The sequence below is a fragment of the Delphinus delphis genome, chromosome 2 (assembly GCF_949987515.2).
Source record: "Delphinus delphis chromosome 2, mDelDel1.2, whole genome shotgun sequence".
In the NCBI taxonomy this organism is placed as follows: domain Eukaryota; kingdom Metazoa; phylum Chordata; class Mammalia; order Artiodactyla; family Delphinidae; genus Delphinus; species Delphinus delphis.
The window spans coordinates 137122784-137139372 of NC_082684.1; the positions used below are offsets into that span (position 1 = coordinate 137122784).

At 39.8% G+C, this 16589-nt stretch overlaps 1 protein-coding gene across 4 annotated transcripts in view; it reads left to right on the forward strand.

Annotated features, from left to right (window-relative positions):
- Positions 1–13769: 13769 nt before the first annotated feature.
- The window catches only part of DENND4A (DENN domain containing 4A), a 132583-nt gene continuing 129763 nt past the window's right edge, over positions 13770–16589 (forward strand). For all 4 annotated transcript variants that reach the window (XM_069540472.1, XM_060005743.1, XM_060005744.1 and 1 more), the window contains exon 1: positions 13770–13943. The gene's annotated coding sequence lies outside the window, so the exon portion shown is untranslated. The remainder of the gene's footprint in view (positions 13944–16589) is intronic.

A 16589-nucleotide genomic window follows, 5' to 3' on the forward strand; every position in this document is an offset into this window, starting at 1 on the left:
AGCATCAAAATTGAAAAAAAGAAAACTCTGAAACTCAAGCAAGTCATCTGTGGCCAGAGTAATGAGGTCTCTTGCAAAAAAACCCCCCAAACAAAACAAAACAAAAAAAACAAAAAGAGATTAACACATTTTTGAGAAACAAGCTTTGGTTTCAGAGTATTACTGCAGCTGTTTAATTCACTTGCTGATGCAGCTCAAGTATGTAGACATTTACAGTAAATTTTTTAAAGGGTTTATGTGCCCTCAGTAATTTTTACCATTTTAAAGACAAATGAGAAACACTATGGTAGTGATCAAGTAGTAGCACTTACTTATTTTCAGAAGCTGTATTTTACTGACTAAAGCAGCATTTGTAGATAACAGGGTTATTTCTTGGTTGCAGCACTATGACTGTATGTTACAGCAACTGAGAACTCTTTGATACAGACAAGGCACAAGGTCAGTTAAAGAATAACATTCTCCCAGAAAGGTGACAGCTTTTCTTATAAGAAGAAACACATGAAGCCTATCACTCACCGATTTGTTTCGTTTATTCCATTATGATTGCCTAAGTTTTCAACTGGGCAGTATTCTATTTAAAGGCCACTCTGTTGCAAAACTTTGCCCATGTGGTTGTAACATAGCTGTGTCTGTTGTAAACCAAAGAGGACAGGAAAAAAAAAAAAGAGAGATCATGGGAAAGAGTACTCCATGTAACTTTTCATGTGAAGGCCTTAAAGTAGGTAACTGATTTCACCCCCCCCATTCCCCCACCGTCACACCGCACAGCAATGTGGGGATCTTAGCTCCCCGACCAGGGATCGAACCTGTGCCCCCTGCTGTGGAAGTGCAGAGTCTTAACCACTGGACCACCAGGGAAGTCCCCGTTAACTGATTTTTAAAGCAAAAAATTCTAAATTCTCTGAGCTTCTACCCTGAATGAGCCCTGTTTTCACTAAAGATTAAGGCGGCTTCTGCAGAGACTCTAAAGTTTAGCACAAAACTGGATTAAGGACAAATGATGGTCTAAATAAATGACTGTCATCTTTATGAGAATTACGAAGACCAATGCAATAACAACAGTTGATCATCATTTATTAAGTACCCATAAGGGATGTAGTCTTATGTGATTCCTTTTGAGGTTTCAGGGTGTGAGATGGGGTTTAGCAATAAAAGTGGAAGACCAAAAATTTATCATATAAAATAACTGTCTGGGACTTCCTGGGCGGTCCAGTAGTTAAGACTCTGCGCTTCCACTGCAGGGGGCATGGGTTGCATCTCTGGTCGGGGAACTAAGATCCTGCATGCCATGCCGCTCGGCTGAAAAAATAAAAAAAAAAATAAAATAATTGTGTTGAGGTTATTTCTGGTTGATGGAAGAAAGAAAATATGTCTCTGGAATTTCTTTTGTAAATCCCTACCTGTGTAGATATGTAGAGATGTCTGAATGTTTTTAATAATGATGATAATTAACAATTATTCTGCCCAAATACATAGGTTGTTATAAGCCATGTAATGAAGAACTGGGACAACATATATTCACAACATGAATGATGCAAGATCTGAGAAGTCCTTCAAATAATTATAGCCCTGGTCATAACATACTCAGAAGGAGAGAATGACTAAGCTGTAGTTTGGGTTGTACTTGGAGTGGAAGGGAGATGGTTAATTGAAAATAAAAGGTCAGGGGTTTCCCGCTCTGTCCCCAAATCTGGACTAGGATTTGCTAATATTTTATTAAATTTATTTATTTATTTATTTTTGGCTAATATTTTAATAGCTTCTCAGTTGTGAATAAGACCAAACAGACAGTCCTTCCAGGTCTTCTACTCTAGTCTTCATCCTACACAAGAATTCCTTTCCCTGTTCCCTCAAAATTGACAAATTTTTTTAATTAAAAAAGTTTTGTATTGAGATACAGTTGATTTACAGTACTATATTAGTTTCAGGTATCAATACAGTGTTTCAAAATTTTTATAGATTATACTAAAGTTAGTTTTTGAAGGACTTTACGAAAGTTTCTCGGAGGCATCTGCACAGTTCTGAAAAAATTAGCATCATAACTTCCTATTCCAAGAAATTTAACTAGGTCAAAAAGAAAAACATTGAGTGAGGTTTCTAAGGCCCTGAATATGAAGCTTCCCTGGAGCTATAAGCTAATAACCATGGTCCAAAGGCACAGTTTTTTCACAAAGAAAACATACATTGCAAGTTTCTTTCCTATTCTAGTTCCAGATCTAGTAGACAGATCTCACTCTACACTTGTTTAACATCTGGAACAAACCATGTTTCATAAACAGTGCACTTACTCAAGCTATAAATCTTTTTCTCACAATTCAAAGCAGTAATAGTGACAAGAACAAATTATTTTGGAAGATATTTTCTGACCCACTTTAGTTAGCAGCATAGATGTGTCCAGTCTAGGTGATATTCTTATGTATCCAAATTGGATTCAGGTCCAGTTACTCAAATTCTTTGGAATTCTCAGTTCTGAGGACTGAGGTGGGCATTAGTAATTCTTCCCCAAACTTTCATCAGCAACTATTTCTAATAGACTCTAACCCCCAGATGTGCTTGTTTCAACTTCCTTGTTGCTTTGGAAACCCCTACGTATCATCATTTAGAGTTATTTTGCATTACTGTTGTTCCTTATCAATAGACTCACTGTGTTCTCATATCAAGGTATGAAGATTGCTTTAAAGTGACTGCTTTTATACATAGGACTTACTAATACTCTAAAATTTTGCTTTTCCTTAAATATATGCATTAGTTGAGTATTAATAAAGCTTCTGCATTAGATTTTGTAAATCATATTAAATCTCCATAGGCAAAGTGTTAAATTTTGCACATGTTCTATGGAAAAAGAAAAACAAACCTAAGTAAGTAAAATGAAGGGTCAAGTAAACAATCCAGCAGAGACTCTCCCAAAGCCACAAACCCTTCTTACCCTAATTTATAGTTTCACTACTGACCACACTTTTATTCTGCTTACTTTTTTTTGTTTCTTCCTTAGATCTGTTATATATGCTTTTGGATAGTAATACTAACCTTTACTGAATTCCTCCTTCTAATGCAACTTGGCCAGTTCCATCTGCACTCTAGGCGCCCTATATGGTACAAAAGGTGATGCTGTGAAGACACAGGAATGTAATGGTAATAATATTATTATTGTCCTTTCTCATCCTCTCTCCTTTAAACATATCACCACTAATGTGAAGCTACTGTTAAACCAGAATGATCTTATTTATATAGTCAACTACATATCCCTGCTTATTTTTTTTTAATACCCTCTTTTGGCTTCACAGAGTACAACACACATATTGATGAACTGCTAAAAGATTCCAGTATTGTTTTATTACATGGAACTTAGTAGTAATGAAAATAGGGGAAAAACATAAATGATGTACAATAAACCAGCCAAACAGTTATAACTGGAAAATCTGGACTCCATGAGCCATTAAATTTTGACCAAATTTCTTGTGTAAGAGGAAGTGACCTTGTTAGCTGTCCTTTCGTTACTTCCTGATAATAAAAGTTAAAATGTTTTTTATAAATGTAGATTTTCTGCAGTATTAATTCATTGAACAAAATTCTATTTTAAAATATTTTACACATTCAGAAAACTGAAAAAAAACCCAAGTACTCACATAAATTTAATAAATACTATCATTTTACAAATTTGTTTAGACGCTTCTTTAAAAAACAATACAATGCCCCAGTTGAAGTGCCAATTTCATCTCATTTCCCACACTCCTTCTCCAGAGGTAGGCACTATCCTAAAGTTGGTAAGTATCCCTTTATTTTAGAGATTTGTCCTTGTTGATACATGTCAGTAGATTTCACTAATTTTTTTTCTTAGATTGACTATTTTAAAAAGAATTTTTATTGTAGTATAGTTGACTTACAACATTGTGTTAGTTTCTGCCGTACAGCAAAGTGAATCAGTTATACTTTTTTTAGACTCTTTTTCCATATACGTCATTACAGAGTATTGAGTAGAGCTTCCTGTGCTATACAGTGGGTCTTTATTAGTTATCTATTTTATATATAGTAGTGTGTATATGTCAATCCCCATCTCCCAATTTATCCCTTCCTCTCTGGTAACCACAAGTTTGTTTTCCACATTGAGATTTCACTAATTTTAATTATTGTACAATATTCCATTGCATGACTATGGACATTTAGTTTTTGTCATCATTAATATGAATAATACCCCAATGAACATCCTCATAGTGTCTCCTGGTGCATATGCACAAGAATTTCCCTAGGTGCAGGAGTTTTTAAGCTTTTACGGCCAATATGCATGGTGAGAAATAATTTTACATTAAGATCCTGTACATGCATATATGCATATATCATCACAGGCTGAGTTGCTTGGGAAGTATATCTGAGACAGAAATTTGTGTACAAGACGTTTATGAGGGAGTGTCCCGGTATCAGTACCTGTTGGGGAGTAAAGAAGCAGGAATGTGGGCAGAGGTAGTTTTGGGCTCTAATGAAGTGACAACAAAGGCCTCAGCTGATCCTGCACTGCCTACAGTGATTATTCAGAGTAATTTTGAATTAGGGCAAGGGGATCAGGCCTTTATACACCTGCATAGATCAGTTAGTGAATACAGCTGCACCCAGGAAGAAGGTGTGACCTTGGGCAAGTAGCTCTCTTCCTGGAGAGAGTCCTGGAGAGGGACTCAGCTACAAGCTGTTGGCTGCCAACACTCCTAGCAGCTGAAATTAATGTTTCAGTCCTGGAGAGGGAGAATCTAGGTGGTGCACAAAAATTCACAAAACAATCCTTACCCTGATATTTCTGTTCTATTTCATCTGTAAAAAAAATGTTCATTGTAACCCTTAAATTGATTTCACAATCCACTAATGGATCATGAATCACAGTTTGAAAAAAACTGCTTTAGAGTATATACCCAGAAATGGAATGTAGGGTATGTACATTTAAAATTTTTAATTTTACTAAATATTGTCAAACTGATTTCCAAAGGGGTTAGGCCATTTGACATTCCCACCAGCAGAGCATGAGAGCTGCACTTTTCCTAGAGCCTCAATAACCCTTGGTATTGTCAGATTTTTTTTTTTTTTTTAATATATTTATTTATTTATTTTTGGCTGCATTGGGTCTTCGTTGCTGCGCGCGGGCTTTCTCTAGTTTCAGCGAGTGGGGGCTACTCTTCGTTGTGGTGCGCGGGCTTCTCACCGTGGTGGTTTCTCTTTGTTTCGGAGCACGGGCTCTAGGCGTGCGGGCTTCAGTAGTTGTGGCACGTGGGCTCAGTAGTTGTGGCACGTGGGCTCAGTAGTTGTGGCTCGCAGGCTCTAGAGCACAGGCTCAGTAGTTGTGGCACACAGGCTTGGTTGCTCCGCGGTATGTGGGATCTTCCCGGACCAGGGCTCTAACCCGTGTCCCCTGCACTGGCAGGCGGATTCTTAACCACTGTGCCACCAGGGAAGTCCTTGTCAGATTTTTTAATACAAAAATACAGTACAGAGTAACACAGTAGAGACTTTGAAACCAATCCTTTGGTGAAAGTGAAAACATTTCTAATGCTGTAGAATATTAAGACTTACTTCCTGCTAGCTTATCAACCACCAAAAAGCATGTGCAATTCCCTGATAATTAGGTAACGTTCAATTTTTAGTCTTGCAAAATAGAAATCTAGTCTTGCAAAATAAATCTTTTAGTCTTGTAATCTTTTTTATGGCACCTAGCAGGGTGCCTAGCAGGTAACAGCACAAAGTAAAACACCTGTAGGTTGAAAGAGTGAAATCTATGCCTAGGCCCATGGCATTCAAGATTTCACTTTTTTTAAACTCTGAAGCAATATGGTTTAGTAGAAGCCTATTGGCCCAGGGATTGTGAGGCCTGGGCTTTGGTCTAGTCCAGCCATGGGATTTAAATTTACTCCACCTTTCTGAGCCTCAGTTTCTTTATCTCCAATAATTTTCCTAAGCATACTGCTTACTTTATGGGGAGTTTGGAACACTGAGCTCTTAGAACTGATTTAATATTTATGTAATAGAGAAAGCAAAGTACTTGGAATCTGGGGATATGGATTCTAGTCCTCGCTCTCCTCCCACTATTGGATGTATATGACCTTGGACAAATCACAAGTAGGCAAATGTTCACTTTTTGGTAAATGAAATGGTCACTAGATGACCTCTAAGGTTCCTGCTCAAAAATCCTATGTTCTGGGGCTTCCCTGGTGGCGCAGTGGTTGAGGGTCCGCCTGCTGATGCAGGGGACACGGGTTCGTGTCCCGGTCCAGGAAGATCCCACATGCCGCGGAGCGACTGGGCCCGTGAGCCATGGCTGCTGAGCCTGCGCGTCCGGAGCCTGTGCTCCGCAACGGGAGAGGCCACAACAGTGAGAGGCCCTCGTACCGCAAAAAACAAAAACAAAACAAACAAAAAAAAATCCTACGTTCTGGGTTATAGAAACATGAAGTCGATTTATGAAAACATCATTCTCATAAAGCCATCACGACATGGCTCAGATGATATATTTTAAATCCACTTCTAATTGCCTGAGCCACCTCAATCGCTCTATAATCCAACCCATTTAGTCCTACCCTTATCCAGCTGCCCTACACTGTTACCTGAACTCCACCCTTGAGATTCTCCTTTGCAACTGACAACCATCTTTATTACCTCTAGTATTACAATACTTGTGGCAAACAGAGCCTCGTGCTGTGTGATCACCAGGAAAATCTGAAATGGAAGAATATGTCTTAACTTTTTTTATAACTCCACTAATTCCCCTTTCCCTTTTAGCACAGAATTGGTTAAAGATGAGCGGTACTGTTACATATTCTCCTCAGCCTGACATCGAGGATTCTATGGCTCTGCTTTCCCACTACGATTCACTACCTTCCAGACAGCATTGCACATGCTGGCAGGAGTTTGCCAGTACTATTGTGCCTTCTCTAAAAGCCTTTCTTCCACTTCAGTTCTAATGCATTCAAATAAAGGAGAGCCTCATCTCAACTCCTTTCTGCTTCCCTTTCAGCATAATTTAGAACACTGCAAGTTACTATTACAACATCTAAATTCTATTAAATCAATAAGCTGATGTTTATTAAATTTCAAATGTGGTTAAGATAGTTACAATCAAATATGAAAACTTGCAGGCTTATTAGCCAAGAATGTAGAGGAAGGATATCTGTTTCTAGGAGATAGTTAAGTGATATTGGCATTAAAGGGCCTAGGAGTGGTTCTGGAGATCCTAGGAGTGGTTCTGGAGATTTTGCTGCTAATTTAAATCTTTATTACTAAAAGTCTATTATTCTCCAAATCCTGAATAAACTAGTTGCGAGAGTTTTTCCCTTCTGGATTAACTTTGCCCTTAATACAACTATCTTGATATAACTAACCAATCCATCTCTTTGTCTGTATGCACATGTGTGCTTATGGACAGTAGAGGCTTAAATGCTTTCTCTCCATTAAGAGCCTCCTGTCATGAGCCTGAAAGTGTTCCATATGAGAGGCTGTCTTCAACATACTGGAGAGGGGACAGGGAGAACCAGGAATAGGCCCTAATGCCCTGTTTCTCTTAGGTAACATCAAGACTGGACACTGATGAACTTTTACACCAAGAATAGAAAGAAAGGAAAAGAGGAAGCTAGCAACCTCAAACTACCTCTGGAACAAATGATATTTCTTCTTTAGAAAGATCAGCCTGGCAACAAAGGGAGGGATGGATAAAGAAGAAAAGACAGGAGATTTGGAATCCAATCTCCTAGATGTGGGTTTGAACTGGGTCAGTAGGAATGGAGAAAGAGAGGTGAGGAGGGATATGCTTGATGTTAAGGAGGTGGCTATCAACTGGTTTTGATGATTGTTAAGGAATAAGCAGAAAAAAGATGAGTTGATTACTCACAGGTTTTGACTTCTGTGACTACTGCATAGTGAATACTATTCAAGAAATTAGAGAATATAGGAGAAACAGGTTTGGGGTCAAATAGTGAGTTTACCTTTGAAAATGTTGAGTTTCAGGCGCACTTGGGAGTGAGATGTCTGGAGGCAATTGAATATACAATCCTGAAGCATAGAAGAGACGTGCAGACTAAAGATGTGTTTGTCTCCTAGTCCGAGGGATTATAAAGAAAACAGAAATACAATTGCAGGTGTCTCCCCTTGCTGGCAGGGTTCCTTAAGCCTTGACAATAAGAAGGGCATGGGGATATGTGTATATGTATAGCTGATTCACTTTGTTATAAAGCAGAAACTAACACACCATTGTAAAGCAATTATACTCCAATAAAGACGTTAAAAAAAAAAAAAGGGGGGCATCCCTGTTGTCTACCCTTGCAGGATACATGCCTGGGCCAATCAATAAAAAGAAAAGACTTACGGTGTCTGATTTGTTCAGCTTCGTGTTTCCCAAATATCCTAGCTGTAACAACAGTGCTGAGTACGTGAGAAGAGCTGACTCATATTTCCTGTAAGTCAGCATAGATATCCAACCATCCTTCCAAATTATTTGAACCTTTGGCCACTCCCAAAGAGAGTCAAAGTGCTGGAACAATTTTTGAGCATTTCTTTCATTTGTTGAGAACAATTCTAATACATCTGTTATAAAGATTCAGAGAAAAAACAAAAGCTTTTCCTATTTTGTATCACTCCCACCCTCACATCCCAAACAATGATGCCCTCACATAAGCATCAAAGTCTAAGGCATAGAAAGTCTAAGTTCTCTCTGGATTGGTTCAAATGTCATCTATTCATCACCTTCAATCCCCATACTCAGAATTAATCACTCAACTTCCCTAAGCTCCAAGAGCAGTGAGTTTAAACATTTAGTGCAGAACTTCTCATAGTTTGATTTTTATTAAAGTTACATGGCCTGGGAACATACTTTGTGCCTCTAATATGCGCTTATCTACCTTCGTTTCCTTCTGTGTCCTGCATAGTGCTTTGTGTATAAATGCTGACAGAAGTGAATTTGTTAAACGTTCTGAAAATGCTTGACTGTGGACAATGATAGCTAAGATACTCTATAGAAAAATAACTTTCTTTTGCAGATCATTTAAAAACTAAAAGTTGAATTTAGAAGGAATTGTTGAGAGAGGTAAAAGCATTAACTTGAGGAAGATGGTGAGAAGTGATAATTTTCCAATTTGTGAAGAAGTGCTGACTCAAAGATATGACTCCTCAGCCACCAACAGGGTAGAGAGAACAGTGGCTCAGACTGCTGCAGCCCTCCTGTCCCTGGACACTCCTCTCAAGTGTCAGGTTTCGAATTTGTTATTTGCAACATGACATTTCTCACTATTATTCTTGCAAGTTGTTCAGATAATTTCTCTTCGAAAAGTATGTCATCAGGTTTGTGTTTATAAGAAATAAAATGATAATCTGACAACATTGCCAATAAATTTTAGTTTGTAGATTAAATATACTGGAATGTCATTCTAACACTTTCTCACAATGAATAGAATTTGGTACTGTGTGTTCTGCTTTGGGACACATCCAAAGATTTTCTAAAAGACCATAAATTCCTAGTGGAAGGCTTTCTTACCCATAAGGAAGCCACAAGGGATAGATATCAAGTACAGCTTTATAGAATACTCTTCACAAGACATGGGTAACTTTAAAGACATAAAAAACTTCTGGTCTAGCAATTAAGCTGAATAGATTTAACAGGTGGAGAGGATTAGGTGGTACAACAGCTTGAGCTCCCAGTGCTTTAAACTGTTACTGGTTTCATAGTTTTCCTTCATGCATTGTTCAAACCACAGCATTTAAAAATAATTTCTAAGAAATAGCCAGATAGAGTTCCAGGTGTAAGAGATGACATAATTTCAGAAATGGCATGGGGCCCAAATTTCTAAGCCACACTTTTCCATCTGGCCATGACTGCATTGTTGGACTCCCTTGACCAAATCACATTTAGGGTTCAAGTTTGTTTAACTGTGACTATAGTGACATATGCTGAAAGGACTCCTTATATGACTGTTAAGGGCGGTGAGGTACTTAGAAGCATTTCCTGAATATGCAAATACTGCTTATTGTTTTTCTACTGCTTTTTAGTATGTTCTTTCAGAAAGTGTTATCTTTGATTAAGAAAAAAAAACACTTCAAAACTTTTCAACTTTTGAAACTTTTTAGAATTCCATTCTGTAAACTATGCTTGCAATTATATGTCTATAGTATTTTAATTGCTATTCTGTAATGTAGATGAAAATATGTGAGTTCGTTTGCCAGTTAAAAGAGTGCTTTTTGTTGCTAGTCAAATGTTTGATACACCAAGCTACTCCTTGAAGAGGAACTGACCCGATAGATCTCACAACAATTAAAACCAATAAAAGGCTAAATCTGTGTCCAATGGGGAAAGAATGGGAAGTTCCCAATTGGACTTCTAATTTTTTTTTACAGCTTTATTGCGAAATAATTGACATACACTGGACTACACGTTTAAAGTGTGCAACTTGATAAGTTTGATGTATGTACACATCTGTGAAACCATCACTACAATCTGGATAGTAATCTAGATATCCATCATCCCCAAAAGTTCCCTCTTGAGCCTTTATGCTATAACCTCTCACTTGTAATCACTGATTGGCCTACAGCCATGTCCTCACTTTGGGGATAAGAACACTGTGAATGATAATGGGCAGCAGGGAGGAAGGGTCTGGCCTGGAAAAGAGATTTAACTTTTTGTTTAGTGGAGTTAAAATGCTGCATGTAGGATGTGCTTAAAAATACAAAAAAAAGTGGTCGACTCAGTATTTTCAGGCCAAGATCTTGATCTTTTGAACTTTATAACTTTATGGAATGTTGGGTTATCTGAAATGTGGCAAAAATAGGCTTCCTTCTCTCTTGCCCTTTTCTAATCCATTCTTCACAGAAGAGTACTTCTTAAAATTAAATTTACCCAGAGCTGGAATCACTTATTTTTTAATGAAAATTAACAGCATTCAAAAGATGCGCATTTAGAGTAGTTATACATAGAGGGGCAGGTTGTTTGGGTCATCTTGGAGCACACATCTACAAGACTACAGAGCACATTTTAGGGTCACGGAACAGTTTTTCAGTGCTAAAAATTAACTGATCCTATATTAGTATTCCTCATTAGTCGTACGATGTGTTAGCCATCTGAGCTAAAAACTTACACTTATTTCTTCCTCTTATTTATTGGGTGGTGGTTTCTAAACTTACATGGGGGAATTCCCCCGTGGTCCAGTGTTTAAGACTTGGCACTTTAACTGCCATGGGCCAGGGTTCAATCCCTGGTTGGGAAACTAAGATCCCACAAGTCGTGGGGCGAGGCCAAAGAAAAATAATCATCATAATAAACTTATATGGTCCATTAAACCCTTCAATGGGAGCAAACAATCCTACTGATCACCAAGGCCACTGCCATTTTGTGGTTTTTTTGGGTGTTGGGGGGAACTCACCAGATACCTTTCAAAGATACATGTCTTAGATATGGGGATATATGTATACGTATAGCTGATTCACTTTGTTATACAGCAGAAACTAACACACCATTGTAAAGCAAGTATACTCCAATAAAGGTGTTAAGAAAAAAAAGATACATGTCTTAGACAGTAGAATAGGAGTTATAATTTACTGGGTCCAGAGTTTCAGTTTGGGATGATGAAAAAGTTCTGGAAATGGGCAGTAGTGATGGTTACACAGCAATGTACTTAATGCCACTGAACTGTACACTTGAAAATAGTTAAAATGGTAAATCTTATGTTTTGTATATTTTACCACAATGAAAATGTTTTTTAAGAATTCACGGCTTGATATCAAACTTCACGAGAAAGTGCAGAGCTAAGCAGTTAACACATTTGGAACCACAGCATCAGTAAACCACACATTTGTAACAGTTCATATTCTTTTCTTTAGTAGCACTCTGTGCAAAAATGAGTAAGAATCACCGATTTGGATTACTACTTGTAATCAGTTAAATAAACCAGTAAATGTACTTATCAAATAGCACTGATTAGGCAACTGTACATGACATACAAAACATTTAGTAAGAAATTACATTATTTAATAATTTTCAGTGAAAGGAGCATTTTTCTGCATAGTCTTATGTGATGCTCACTTTTTTTTACCAATAAGCAAATTGAAGATCAGAACATATAATTTGAACAATTTAGTGTTGAAGAGGCTCAACCCCAGGTTTTTTTGTTTTGTTTTGTTTTACCGTTAATCCAGTTCTTTGGCTCATATATTGCCTGAAATATAGATATGATGTCATACCCCAAACATCACTGTTCCCAATTCCCTGCTCTAACAGGCATCCCTTACTCTTCAATAGCTTTCAGCAGCAATTACAATAAAACCCAATCTTGTTTTTATGTCTTCTTAGGGCCTGGGGGAATGGGCCCTCACTTGCTTACACACTCACCTCTCCATTCTCAGGGCAGGCTCCTCCTTGCACCATGGATTCCCCAGCACTTAGTTCCAACAGCCAAGTTCCCTCTTACCGCAGGTCCTTTGCACAGCTGTTTCCTCTGCCTTAAACAATTCCCCAGGGCATTTCTCTACTGGCTGGCTCCTTTCTCTACTGGCTCCTTCTCATCCCTCAGATGGGCCTTTCTTGACCACTCTGGTTTTTTTTAAGCTATCCTGGTATTTGCTCTCCCAGATTTCTGTTCATAACATTTATAGCATGTTTCCTTCAAAATGTGATGAAGTACTTTTGTCCCTCTTTTTCCCACTAGACTGTCAGCTCCATGAAGGCAGAACTTTTCTGTTTCTCTCACCAGTGTGTCCCCTCAGTGTCTGTCTGAGTTTCGGTGAATGTTTGTTGACTGACTGACTGAATACAATGAAAGAAGTGGAGATAGGAAATAGAGCTGTAAACCTGGTTAGTATCAGGGATTAAAGCCTATTCTTCACAATTTAGGAGAGTTGACTTGAAACCTTTTAGGGTCCTATTTCTTCCTTCATTTGTCCATGTAATAATATCTAACATTCACTGAGTACTTTCAGATACTATGCTAAGCACTTCACATATATTACAGCATTTAACCTTCAAAGCAACCCTGTAGCAGTAATCAGCCTTTATTATCCTCATTTTTCAGAGGCAACTTGCCAACAGGCACTGATGGTGGAACCACAGCCAGGTGTAAGTAGGCCATATCTCATTAATCCAATGTAATCTACACCCCTTCAGCCAACAATAGGTGTTTTATCAACGTACTTTTCAGAGAACCCTCCTGAATTCCCCATTTTACCTGACCTTCAGTATCTTGGGACCGAAACCTACTAGAGGTGGTTGCTAACCCCTCAGGGGGTTTCCTGGGGAATCTGAGTGCTCTTGGTAGAGGAGCGGCCTTTCAGGCAGACGCGACGAGCTCTGGCTAGCCAATGTCAGGACTCCTGGGACGGCTGGGGAGGAACGAGGAAACAAGTCAGTTGGCCCATGACGGATCCCTGACCCTCGGGGTGGTGAAAGGGGAAGGGAAGGTGTAGGCCGCCCACGCTCGCCTAGGGGTCCGGATCTCCCAACGCGAAGGGGAACCACGGCGCACTTCCCCAACTCTACCGCGCGACGAGAGAGAACGCCCCTCAGCTCCGCCCACCTTCTACGCCCATAGCAGTATCGGGCGCTAGGACCCCGCGACCCTCAACCTGTCCCTGTCCTGCCCCCTCGGGCAAGGGACTGGCCCTCTATTGGCGCTCACAGGCCGCGATCCCCGCCTCCGCCCACTCCGTCACTGTCAAGATGGCGCCGGTCGCAGCGGCGACGGCCGCGGCGGCTGGAACCAGGGAAGGAGGCGGAGGCAGCGGCGGCCGCGAGGGGAGGGGGAGTCCCGTCTGACTGAGACGGCAGGCCTGGGCGGGCGGGGGTGCCGCGCAGGGCGGAGCGCCGGGCTGGGGATGAGCTAAGCGGGTTCTGAGCCCCGCGGCATTCACCCTCTCGTGTCCCGACGCCGCTGGTGAGTGGACGCGGCACCGCTCTCCAAGCTCGACCAGCTGCTCGCGAGGGAGTCAGCGGTGAGGTGAGTGTGGGGGCGGCAGCGCGGACAGCGGTGGCATGTGGAGCTGTCACTGCCCGGAGCGGTGTCAGCCGCGGGCACGGGAGTGGGGCCGGCTGGACTCGGAGATGTGGCGTGGATGGCCGCGACCTCCACCCGGGGATTTCTCGGAGCCTGGCCGTCCTCCGAGAGCTGGGTCTGCTCCGGATGGCGCGGCGGTGCTGAGAGTAGCACCCGCGCCTCTGCGTCGGATGCTGGGGGGACTCCTGTGTTTTCATTCCGGATTTTCTATTCCGGGCTGGCCTGGGGCTCTTGTTGGGAGCTGGGGGTGGGGGCGGGGGCGGTGAAAGGGGAGGTCCTGGAGCTGGGATTTTGACAAGCCCGTTACGTAAGACGGAGGTGGCCTCCCGGAATCCCACCTGCTCGCTGTTTTAAACAGGCGGCAGCTGGATCCTGGCTGGACCCCAGAGGCCCGATTTTCCTCCCAGAGGTCTGCCTAGCCTACTCCGACCAGCGTGAACCTGCTAAACGTCCAACTTGTCCAGTTTGGTTTTTTTCCCAGTCTTTTTTGGGGGGGCGGGGGCGGGAGAGGGTAAACAATTACTGGTAGCCACTGTTCCCTTTGAAGTTTACCGCTTTCTTGGTTGGGGGGGGGGAAAGCTTGTGACCTAAAACTGGGTCGCAGCGACAGCGTTTCGTTATCGTACTTTTAATTGACAGATGTGCTGGAAGATTTTTGTTATTGTTTCAGTGTGCTTTTAATTCAAACGTATGGTTACGCCTGGAGCCTTAGAGAAGGGTTTTTGTCTTATAGGACAGTTATTTTTTGTTTGCAGCAGTAGGATAGGCATCAGTCAACAGGCATGTATTTATCTGAGGAGAAAACGCGTGTCAGCTAGCTAGAGACCCGTGAGGGCAGAAATTGTATTACTACGTGAATATGCTATTCTTTAAAATATTATCCGTTAATGAAAATAATAGTTCAAGTTTAAAAGAAGCAATTTTACAAGATTACAAGCTGTTGTTTGGTGTATATGGTCTCTTTCTATTTTCTGCTTGCCCTAGTCTACCTCTTCTCTCCTCTTGGGGGAAGGAGGCGGAGACACCTGTAAACAGCGTAACCCAGGTTACACTAATCTATTGTAGTACATTTGAGATTATTGTAAAAAGTAGTCTCCGGGGGACCTAAGATTGGGTAATAAGTAAGGACTCTTGGGGCAAGTTATACAGTTTTATGTCTAGAGTAGATACTGGGATTTCAGCCTTTGAAAACCTAAGTATACATAATTTCTGAGCTATTTGAACCCCGTTTGAATTTATAATGAAACAAAAGATTGTATTTGGCCGCTTTTACGGGAACTTTGTTTTGTTTTGGCCAAAATTAAACATTTTTGGTAACTTCCACCTCATTTTCACATTCTCCCTTTGAACTGCAGCTCTCAGTAGGAGTCCAGAATAGTATATATTATCATCATCGTCATTATTGTACATACTATATGTTACATAATTTTCTTTTTCTGAATGATTAAACATAGACTTAACTTCATTGTGGGTTTTATAAGAATGTAATTGATCTTGACAGCAGCCCAGTACTGGGAATAAATGTAAGTAAAATTTGGCCTGAGTTTTAAATTTATGTACACAAATTTACACTTTTGAAAATTGGTGAAGCGATATAAATTTTCTGATTGTGCAAGAGAGCCAGGAAGCTGATGCTGATTTGTTCTGAACTTTTCCACATGAATTACCACTGGCTTAAATAGTTATTGATTCTTAAGCTCCTGGAGCTGTTGACCTATTTGTGGCAGCTTGAATAAAATTTGGAATAATTGGGAGGCTATAAGAAGGAAGAAATAGAGTACATGACATTTTCTAATTCATTCAAAAAATAATAAAAATCATGGAGGAATTGTAAAAGAAAATTGTGTTCTCACTGAGTGATATATTAGTTACATTATCTTTTCTGTTTGCAGAATTTTTCTAAGCAGTCTACTTACTATGAAAACCTAGATTTAAGCACCAATACAAACAGATGTTTGATATATTATAAATCTTGTTTATTCCTATTTAAATTGATGGCTCCTTATTCTAAGTGGAAAACAGAAGTGGCTGTAGCAGGAAGATTGGCTTGCTGTTCTTGTCCTCTCTGATATCAGAGACTTACCTTTCAGGACATTTTCCTCCTTCCTACGAGGTGTAGAAGAAGAGAATGAAGAAAACTTGATAAAATTTCTTCCTTTCTTGTTTGTTTGTTCAGTGTCCTACTGATCATTGCTCAGTAGAATTTGTGGGTTGGGGGGAGTCAAGCACTCCATGCTTTATTACTTATTATTACTTATTACTTTATTACTTATTACTGTGTATCATAATTACCACTTTGAATTCTACAATAGCAGTGTAGAACTTTATACATAAGAAAGGATTAATTTATATAGTTGTTACTATAATAGTGAAAAATTTGTAATAGTTAAAATGCCATATAATAGAGGATTAGTGAAATTAATGATGGTTAATCTATGTGGTAAATGCAGTTATTAAAAGTCATTTTAAAAAATATTTACTAACATGAGAAAGCACAATATAATCTTGAGATAAAAATCAGAATATAAGGAATTACTATGTTATTACTTATAATATATCACATATATGGCAAAATGATTGGCAGGAAGT